At 42.6% G+C, this 10,491-nt stretch overlaps 1 long non-coding RNA gene across 2 annotated transcripts in view; it reads left to right on the forward strand.

Moving 5' to 3' along the window:
- Positions 1 to 9,409, forward strand: part of LOC133466591 (uncharacterized) — a 36,935-nt gene extending 27,526 nt beyond the window's left edge. Inside the window, exons 4-5 of one of the 2 annotated variants that reach the window (XR_009784973.1) lie at positions 4,738 to 4,877; positions 6,048 to 9,409. This is a non-coding gene — a long non-coding RNA (uncharacterized LOC133466591). Of the gene's footprint in view, positions 1 to 4,737; positions 4,878 to 6,043 lie in introns of both variants that reach the window. The other variant, XR_009784972.1, reaches the window with a different exon arrangement.
- The last annotated feature ends 1,082 nt before the right edge of the window (positions 9,410 to 10,491 follow it).

The raw sequence follows: 10,491 nt of genomic DNA on the forward strand, positions 1-10,491 counted from the left end.
CTGATTGTCGGTATTGGTGTACACCGCTTTAGCAGAGTTTGCTGCTGCTCCACCCAAGCAGGAGACTTTGTAGCAATGTAAAGTGATTTCGACAGAAGCAAAAACAAAAGCGCCTGTAAACGCATTCAGCGCGATAGCCGGCGGTATCAGCACAGCAGGCAATGACAGCCACGGCTCGTAAGCTCGCTAAAACCTCTTCAAGTGCGAGGTGCCGAAAGGTGCCTGGCAATACGCCCGACCGCACTCACTGGCACTCAATAGAACACTTTGTGTGGCTGCTTCACATTCGCTGTACCTGCTCACGCCGTGGAAAACCACTCAACGCTGTCACTCAGTCCATCCTCCAAATGAGACTTCTCGTGTAACAGCCGTAATGGAAACACACCGCGGCTTTTTGGGGTGTTTTGCAGGAGACACGGATACTTCCCAGAGCGAGCCCTGTAGCGTAAGTTGGTAAGGGAATTGCTGTTGACTCTTTAAATGATGATTGCAAAAACAGAACATGTCGAGAAAGGACGGGAAAAGAATGGATTTAGTTGCTGTTGTGGTTTTGTACTTTGGTTTCACGATCGTGTGGAGTCTCTTGGAGCTCCAACTGAAATGTATGTTTTCATCATCTAGACTGTTGTGATCAGAGGATGACACAAAAGACATCCGAGCGCAAATATTCACCCAAAATGTTCCTGCACACTAGATTTATTGATTCATTTATTTATTTATTTTTTGTCTGCAAACTGACAATTTAATTTGATTATCTGGCACCGGGCACTATTAGATTTGGGAAGGAAATGTCTCTGCATTCCCTGAATGCGTGCCAGCGCTCAGGACACATTCCCCGTGGTTATATAGCGACGGCACAAACAGGTGATGAACCATGTGCTTTCTGCGCATTCCGTGGGCTGTCATCGTTGATAGGTCAACTTCATGCCAATAAAACGAATTATCCAGGCCGCAATTGCCGGAGAAAACCTTGTGGGTTTATTCAAGGATAATCCAATCTACAGCACTGGGTTAAGGTCAGGGTATATTTGAAGTGTAGTGGTTCACATAGCTGATTTTCAACTAATTCATTCCCACTCAATGGGTTAGTCCGGCGAGGACTACAACAGGTGTTGAATCCATATATGAACCAATAAATAATAACCTGGTTTATTCCCTTGGTTAGGGTATATTCTGTGATGGGCCCAGAAATATTGTAACTTTGGAACCAGTCCTGTTAATAACCCAATTTTAGAGTTTAGGTACAGTATATTCTGGATAAATCTGATATTTACCATGGGATCAGGGTATTTACCGAACCCCAGAGTTATTGGATAGCCATGTTTATTGGCTCATTGTTAGAGATTGGGTATATTCTACGCTTATCCATCCATACCCCAGGATCAGTCTATAAACTTGATCGTTTTGTTTATTCCTCTTATTTGGGGTATATTTGGGGATAGTCTGGTATATTCTTTGAGATTAGGGTATTTCCTGGTGTAGTCTATTTTGGCACTAAGGTATATCAAGGGGTAGTTCGGTATATTCCTTGGGACTAAGGTAACCAACCGTATAGCCACCATTTCAAATTTACTGACTGCCCTAAACCAGCTGTTGTTTAAATCGGGGAAACAATGGAAATTCATACAATAATTGAATGAAAAGCTTACAAACAGGATTTTTTTGGGGGTGGACTTTGATGAGTTTGAACTTTTGAGCTTGGATGCATGATGGAACAATTTCCGATGTTCTTTTTTTGGAACAAGACAAACATCTGCGAATCTCCCCTGAGTTGACTGCGATGACAACTTTCCTCGCTGCGCTGGTCTTCCCGCCCACCCAAAAAGCCCCTTATGTGTGGAGAAGGAGGTGGGGTTGCAAATGTTGATGTATGTGAGGTTTATTTGACCTGTCCCCCACCTCGGGATTGCGGCGAGATTCTGCATCATAAAGAAACTCAAATGCACGCTTACGTAAAAATGCGTACACACTGATCTGATGAATCCAGATCACGTCTTCCTGTCACCGTTTGAACATTCTTCTTCCTCTGGGTTAGAGTATTTTCTGTGATGGTCCAGAGTATACAGACAGGTTAGAGTTTGGGTATATTTTGGACTTGTCTGGTGGTTTGTACCTCGGGATAAGGGTATATTCTGGGATAACCCAGTATCTACCCCAGGTAACCCAGTATCTACCCCTATGGTATATTCTCTGATGGTCCAGTATGTACTGTACCACAACATTAGTGTACCATCTGAACGAGAACCGTTTATGAGCTTTAGAATTTGAGTATATTCTGGACTAGTCTGATTTGTAACTCGGGATGATGGATTTGTCAGATTTATTCTGCCATGTTAGAGTATATTCTGGAAAAATCAAGTTTACAGTATACCCCAAGTATGGCCTGGGATTGTGTAATATATACTGTACCCCTGCATTAGGATATACCTCAGATTAGGAAAATATGTTCTCTTAGATATCCAAGTGGTCTATTTTATTCATATAGGTTAGTGTATATTCTGTCACAGTTCAGTATTTCCTCCAGGTTTCATGTCTGATATCATGTTCATTTTTCCTATTTATACTTCAGGATTGGAATAATACTCAAGGCAAATCCTATTTATTTCCCGGGGTCAGAATATATTCTGGAAGAGCCCAGTGGTCTAGATTATTTGTTGAAATCGAGATTTCATCTGTGATTGTCAAGAATATACCTCACTGTAAATGTACCTTCTGAACAAGCCTCATTTAAGACCCAATATTTGAGTTGGGGGGTATTCTCCACTAGTCTGGGATTAACGTATATTGTGGGCTACACCATTTTGGCACTGGGGTATATCCTGTCCAGAATACACCTCGAGGTATATTCAATATACAGTGCATGTAAAAATAATTCACAGCGCTTCTCTTTTTCCAATGTTTGTTTTGTTAGGCTTTTTCCAAATTGGAATACATTTAATTTTCACCGAAAGAAAATCCACACATTACAACATAAAAACAATTTTGTGTATACATTTGCAGAAATATTGTTCTGGTATGCTACACCTCAGGATTACGATATACTGTATCTCGGGATCAGGGTTTAGGGTTTATTCTAGGATAGGCCAGTGGTCACCTTTTCTAGTTAGTTCCCACAAGCCCACCTGGCTGCCATTGAGGTTAACTCAGTTACCCAAAGCAGAAGAAGACAATCACAGACAGGTGGCTCCTCTAATGACCCGGATGTACTTATCCCATGATCCTTGGTGACCTGGACAGGAAGTAGCCGAGTGACCTGGCTCCCCAAGCCCCCACCCCTTCCCCGGTGGCCCTTCCTGTCCCATGATGCCTTCCAGGAAGGAAGGATACTCTTTTTTCTCCTCTCTCTTTTGCTGCCCAAATAGACAAAAATATATTGACTCCAGGCTCACCTTATGTTCCCCTTTTATCTCCGTTTGTTTCAGCGCCGTCCAAATAACAATTTCTTGGACTGCTCATACATCTACATACAGTACGTCGTTTAAATATCTTTCTGATTTCATTCTTGCTGGAGGAAACCCAACATCAGGCTTCTGGGTTGAGTCTGCATGAAATCGCGTGAATTTCACAGGACGAGCATTTGGGGCTGGTTAGCGAGAGACGGCTTTTGTTGTGCGTTTGGCTGCACTTTAAGGAAAGGTGGATGAAGAAGAAGAAGGTGAGCAAGTCATGAGCGCGCTTAGATGTTGTGCAGAGATGGCGGCAGTGTGCGGGAAGATGTAAGCTTCCTGTGAACGCGGCCATGTTTCTGTCTGTGTGATGGAAAACAAATCTTTTTTTTTTGTTTGTTTTTTTGTTTTTTGTAATGAGGACAGCAGAGCAGGTGATGCATGGTGGTCACTACAGCCTTGTGGACATGTGAGGGGCCATTGTGGCGCACATTTTGTGTGTCCGTGAACGCAACACAATCAATTCCCCACACGCATTTAAGAGATATTTGACACGATTCCCTCCTGTTTTAACATTTCTTGACCTACTTGTATTCAAACCGTTACAAGTTCAAAATATTTTCCACATTCAGGAATTCCCACCTTCCCCAAAATCCACACTTTTCATTCTAAAACTCCCACATTTATTTTAGTATTATTTTTCCATTCCCCGTTCTCTAAATTCCTGAGTTTTCAAAATCAAATTGAAACTATATTTTACCTTATTCCCTTCACCTTTCCTCATCTCTTGACCATTCCACCTTTTAAGAGCGATTCCCTTTCCCCAAATTCCCAAACGTCCATAAAAAAAAATATATATATATTTAACTTCGTCACCTCCCACCACTTCCCAAAGTCGCAAAAGAAACCTGAGCGCTTCAAGAAGACAGTTGCGAGAAAATTATTCCGACCTTCTTGGTGAGAGTTTACGTCACGCCCCCTTTGCAGCGGTGTCGCCACCTAGTGAGAGCAGAGGTTCAAAGTGATTTGAAAGGGCATGATTGAGTCCAGAGACATTACCACAGTTACAACACATCACAAACACTCTTTAATGCATCCACTCATCTGCGGGCCAGAAGAGCGCAAAGACACTTTTAACTCCGCGTCTCGGACGGAGAGCGAGAGAGGGGAGAACGCTGTAAAAGAAAAAGAAAGTTTGTCCGCTGGTGTTTTGAGGCTAATTGGTCTCAGCGGTGCAGCTAATGGTTTTAAGTTTTATGCCCGCGTCGCCGAGAAATGAGAGGAAACTTAATGAAGGCCTCGCTGTGTGCGTCTGTGTGTGTACCATATGAGTGTGTGTGTGTATTTGCAGTACTTCAGCGTGCTAATGCGAAAAGGTGGAGGTGGAGAGCGTCACGTGCCGAAAATGTTCGAAAGAAGAATTTCAATCACCTCGGATCTCAGCTTCCTGTCGCTGCGCTATGCCTTCAACAGATGTCCTCTTGAAACCAAGTTATTTGTTTTACCGTGTTTTAGGCTTGGACTACATGCCAAAAGGATTTTATTCACTTTGCTGCCTTCCCCAACAAGAAGTATGATATAAAAAGTCTCCACACCCCTCTTCAAATGCCAGGTTTTTGTAAAATGAGACCAATATAAATAATTTCCAAACCTCTTCCATCACTGATATTTTTGATTTAGTTACTTGCAGTTACAGTTCATTACTTAGTTACAGGTTATTATTATTATTATTATTTTTTTACTGTAATGGTGGGTTACAATTATTTCGTTAGTTATTTTCTTAGTCACAGTTACGTAATTACAATGAGTGCGTTCCACTTGTAGTTAATTAGTGACAAGCTGGGGATGCGGCTTTGTTTGGAATGAACCAATCGATTTTAAACTCATGTTAAATGGCAGTCAGCACACACCTGCCTCTGATTAATCAACTCCAAATAAAGTTCAGCCGTTCTCAAAGGCTTGTATGTGCCCAGTCCAGGGTGTACGCAATCTCTGGCTCAGTCAGCTGGTATAAGCTCCCGCTCACCCGCGAATAAAATATATCGGAAATTGATGGATATCGTAACGTATTGTAACATGATGCAATGCAGTACGGATGACATTTTCATCACTGGCCACAGCATGAAATATTAATATTGTTGTCACCTGATGGAAACCAAAAATCTCCAGATTTGTGAGTTTATTTCCAAGTTGAGTTCCTGTGGCAGCGACAGTTGTGTGCTGTTATATTGCGTTTTCGTACAGTATCGATGGTTTCTATAATCGCGATGTGATGGTGGAGGTTGTTTAAAAAAAAAAAAAAAAGCCGCATTAAAGGTCTGCGTCATGCCACTGCTTTCCTGGCAACTTTTGGGGCCGCCTTTGAAGGCGTCGCCTCCATACGCTCCAAAGTCTGGGTCCTCTGCAGGACCCCCAAATTGCTTGTAAAAACTCTTTCATATAATACCTTCCATGTCTCCGAAGCCGTCCTGGTCCATCTGCTCATGTGGCAACAGCGCAGTGGTCACATGGCATCTGTCTGAATAATAATCCCAAACTTATCTCAATTTATCCTCAAAGTGTTGCGTAATTGAGTTAATGAGCGTGTAACCCGATCTTCTTTTCCCCCCCTTCTTCTTCTTCTCCTCCTCCTCCTTCGTCTTCTTCTGCGCGCCCAGCCAGGAGGCGCGGAGTGAAAGGGCCCCCCCGTGAAAACAGCCCGACAACAACTGCGGCTTCACGCTGTGGTCCTGGCAAGCCTCACGCTGGGGCGCAGCCAATAGCCGGCGAATGAAAAGACAACAGTTCGGAAGCGAGGCGCCCGGGAGGAGGAGCCGGAGGAGCGGCCCGGGCGCAAGCGACCTGACCGGCCCTGGCGGCGGCCTCGGCGCCAGTTGTCGCCGCTTTAATCCTGCCGGCCGCGATGAGGTCATCGCGGCCGGCCCGCCTCGATGGCTGGGGTGACCTCACCTAAACAAGCGGGGTACGCAAACATGCCCAGGCAAGTGCCCGTAACGTGCTCGACTAGTGCACAGTAACGAGTATGGGAAATACAATTCAAAATTGTTAGACGTCGTCTTGGTCTCAAATATTCAACAGTTAACGGTTATCGTGCCTTTTTGGGTCATCCTGAATTTTCAGCTGAAAGCCGAATCTCCCGAACATTTTTCATATTTACAGCAGTCGTCTTTTTAAATGATACACCAATTACTTAAGTAGGCTAAATGCTGTACTAGGAAAACACAATACACTAGCTTACTGACTGCCATTTCTGGATGTATTTCTTGTTGCTAGGCAGACTTCATAGGGCTCAACCATAACTGAGCCATTGTCCGGGGGGGGAATTGTCCAGTAGGTCGGTTCATGTATATATATATATTGTATATACCATCATATGTAGAGTACAGTGTATTAACTTTTTTCACATTCATCGATTTACCCACTATCATAAATTTCAAAATGTGTAGCTCTTTTACCAAGCATTACTTATTATTAATTATTTAGTCATTCTAATTACAGTTCATTACTTTTCGTATGAAATCCTACTAAATTCACACGCACCATGTAACATAAGATGTAAAGAAATATAAATGACTGGACAAATCTAAAATGCAGAAAACAGCGCTTTTCGAGTGGAATTGATTTCTTTTTGACTTTTTCACAAGTGCAAATTAGGAAATAGGACTCCATTTAAATGTATGGTGCGAAAGTCCCATTTGGAAGTAAGCTGGGCACCAGGCTGAGCGGGTCAGCAGAACCTCAGATTTTGGCCTCAGGAGAAGCACAAGGCGGAACCCCGTTTGGGGTTGCCAATCACCATGCCTTTTGACAGACTTTGCTGCCGTGTTGTTTGACATTTGCGATCACACGTTTTGCTTTTAGCGAGTTAAAAGCTCAGGAAGTCGGCCAATCGGGCTCGAAGCAGCCGTTTTCGGCAAATTACAGGGCACAAAATTAGAAAGTCAGACAGATTTTTTTTTTTTTGCCTCTGGGTGGAACGTGCTGTCAAAATATGATGTCAAAGTTGTGTTTTTGTTTTTTGGGTCTTTTTGTACTGTGGACAGTTTAAAAATAAAAAAGAAAAAATCAGCCCCACACACCAGTTTCACCGAGCCACACAAATGTCGGCGCACACGTTTGTTATAACAAGATGCATGAAAAAGTCTCAAGGAAACTCTGCCCAAAACTGAACAGGAAGTCGGCCATCTTGGAATCAGCCGTTTTGAGCCAATTACAGCGCTTGATGAACTCGTACTTGGGAATTTGCACAAAAAGAGGCCCAATGCAAGCAGGTATCCTAAAAAAAAAAAAAAAAGGCATTATTTACATACACCATCTAATATGAAAAGAGTATGGCGGCAAAATGATCATTTCGAGGATTCGCCATGAAAAAGCGTTAATTGTGCCAGCTAGGCCCGTTCATTTCTGCACATTTCTGTACGTTAAAGGCAAAATTCATGAGGAATCACTGAGTGTTTCGGCGAGCGGCTTGCTTCACATACAGTACCAATTAACTCGGTGTCATATAAACAACGGAATCATTTGCATACTGTATACTTTATATAGCAACGCTCCGTATTGTGCTAAACAACATTAGACCCTAAAGAGATGATAAACACAGATGTACATAATGTAAGCGAATGTACAGTAGAGTCACACGCGCGCACATGCACACACACACAAAAACACAAACACAAACACACGCACGTGCAATGGGAAAATAAAGAGACACTTGCTCTTGTTGGCACCTCCTCCCATCACACACACCGCCTCCACTCCTTCATCCCAGCTGTCACAACTGCAACAACTCCACAAATACACGACACACACACACGTTCACACTCGCTCACCCACACACACACACACACGTACTAACACACACACGCGCGCGCGCGCGCGTGCACAGCACTTTTCCCACTCACACCTTTTCCCGCTCGCAACGGCCGGCTCCAGTTGGTGCCCACTCGCGACGGCACATTTGTGTGTCTTTGTATGTTCGTGTGTGTGTGTGAGACAGAGACAGTGAGCGAGCGAGTGAATGAGTGAATGTGTGTGTGTGTGTGAGAGAGAGAGAGAGAGAGAGAGAGAGAGAGAGAGTGAATGAGTGAGTTAGTGTGTGTGTGTGTGTCTGTGTGTGTGTGAGAGAGAGTGAGTGTGTGTACGTGAGAGTGAGACAGTGATTTTGTATGTGTGCGTGTGTGTGTGTGTGCGTGCGTGTGTGTGTGCGTGCGTGTGTGTGTGTGTGTGTGTTTGTGTGTGTGTGAGAGAGTGAGTAAGTGAATTTGTGTGCGTGCGTGTGTGTGTGTGCGTGTGTGTGTGTGTGTCCGTGCGCGTGAGAGCGTGAGTGCGTGCGTGAGTCAGTGATTTTGTGTGTGTGCGTGCCTGTGCGCGTGTTTCGGCGACATCGCCAAATGTTTCTTGTTCGCCCGGCAAACACCATGTGTGAGGTCATAAATCCGATCTCCACGGCAACACAATCCGGCGACACCGACACTCCCAGGAAGCATCACAGATTAGACAGATTATTCGCGCTCGCCTCTCAAATTGCACGAGACACTCCATTTTTTTTCAGTATATATTTTCCATATATTTTTCTTAATTATAATATATACTGTTCATACCATTCCATATTAGAGATGAGTGATGAGTGAAGTTTTTAATTGTTATATTACTTATTTAGAAATATTATTATTTATGTATTTAATGGAGTCTTTTAAAAAAATAACAATAATGATGATTTTAGTACTATTTTTGCATATTTACTACATTTTAAAAACTTGGTCACCGACACATTTCAAAAGGATCCCCAAGTAGAGAGCTTATTCACGTTACTCCTCGACTTTCATGAGAAACTTTGTTTTTGAAGATTTTGTTTGGTTTTTGTAAGCACTTTATTTAGGACGCTTTAAGATTTTTGTATTTGTATGATTATTTGTTTCAAACATATAATTATTTTGATATTTATTCTCTTCTTTTGAAGTTTTTTTAATAATAATGATAATTATATCATTATGTTTACATATTTATTACATTTTGAAACAGTGGTCGCTAATGTGGATAATGAATGAATTTTACATTTTTAGATACTTATTAGACGTGATTGTTTTATTTTTTATTTATACCTATTCATTTTATTCTATATTTTATTTGTTTTATTATATTTTTTTTATTTAACCATGCAATGTTTCAACTGTAGTCGCTGTAGCTCTTGTGAATTTTTTTGTAAAAATATGTTTTTAATTAATAATTATATACTGTATATACAGTACTGCTAGCAACTAGATGGATGGATGGATGGATGGATGCATGGTTAGATGGATAAGTGCAGTTCCACTCCAGTACTCTAGAGGGTGGGAATGCTCTTGCCGACCAAACAAGAGGAAATCACAAATCCAAAACAATGCAAATAAATATTCCTGGATTCGCATTGTCATACTGTTTTGTTTTTCTTTCCTCTACCATCCAACATTTCAAGGATGAAAGAAGCCAATTGAGTAAAACTAATTCCTCCAGTCTAAATTGAACCTACACGTCGCACGGTGACATTAAGACCGAGACTGGAATATGGGGCAAATACTGGGAGGTGGTGTTTGGGGGGATAAATAGGGCTCTTGGTGGTGATTATGGAACCGGTTGACTTATTTCCGTAGTGGAGCCTTGGCAAACACGTATACGTCTGGATAGTTTAAAGGCTCCAGGGAGAGTTGGGCATGTACGATTATTTGCAACACTTCAGAATAGTGCAGACGGACCCCCTGCTGGGGAACGGTGACATTAAACGTGTTTAAGAGAAAGAGGTGGAACGCTGCCACGCCGTGGTGACGTTTGTGGAAAGTAAGGAATAATAAAGCGTGTCGCCTTTTTACAAGTAGAAAATTCAGAGCGATGACAAATGTTGAGGTCTTGGATTTGTTGGTGGAGGACATTAGAACGCGGTTAAATGGAGGACACCAAAGCAATTTGCCATGAAGGCTACGTTTACGCTATGTTCCCGCCGGCTACGGCAGCCACGTTTGCCCGAAATGTAGTATGCTGTGGGTCATTTGGGCCATTTTTTTCCTCCATATTAAAGTCGGGCAAAATTTTCTCACAATCTCTTGCGGTAATGAAGTCCCAGAGGCTGAAA

Source organism: Phyllopteryx taeniolatus, chromosome 16 (genome assembly GCF_024500385.1).
Source record: "Phyllopteryx taeniolatus isolate TA_2022b chromosome 16, UOR_Ptae_1.2, whole genome shotgun sequence".
NCBI classification, from domain to species: domain Eukaryota; kingdom Metazoa; phylum Chordata; class Actinopteri; order Syngnathiformes; family Syngnathidae; genus Phyllopteryx; species Phyllopteryx taeniolatus.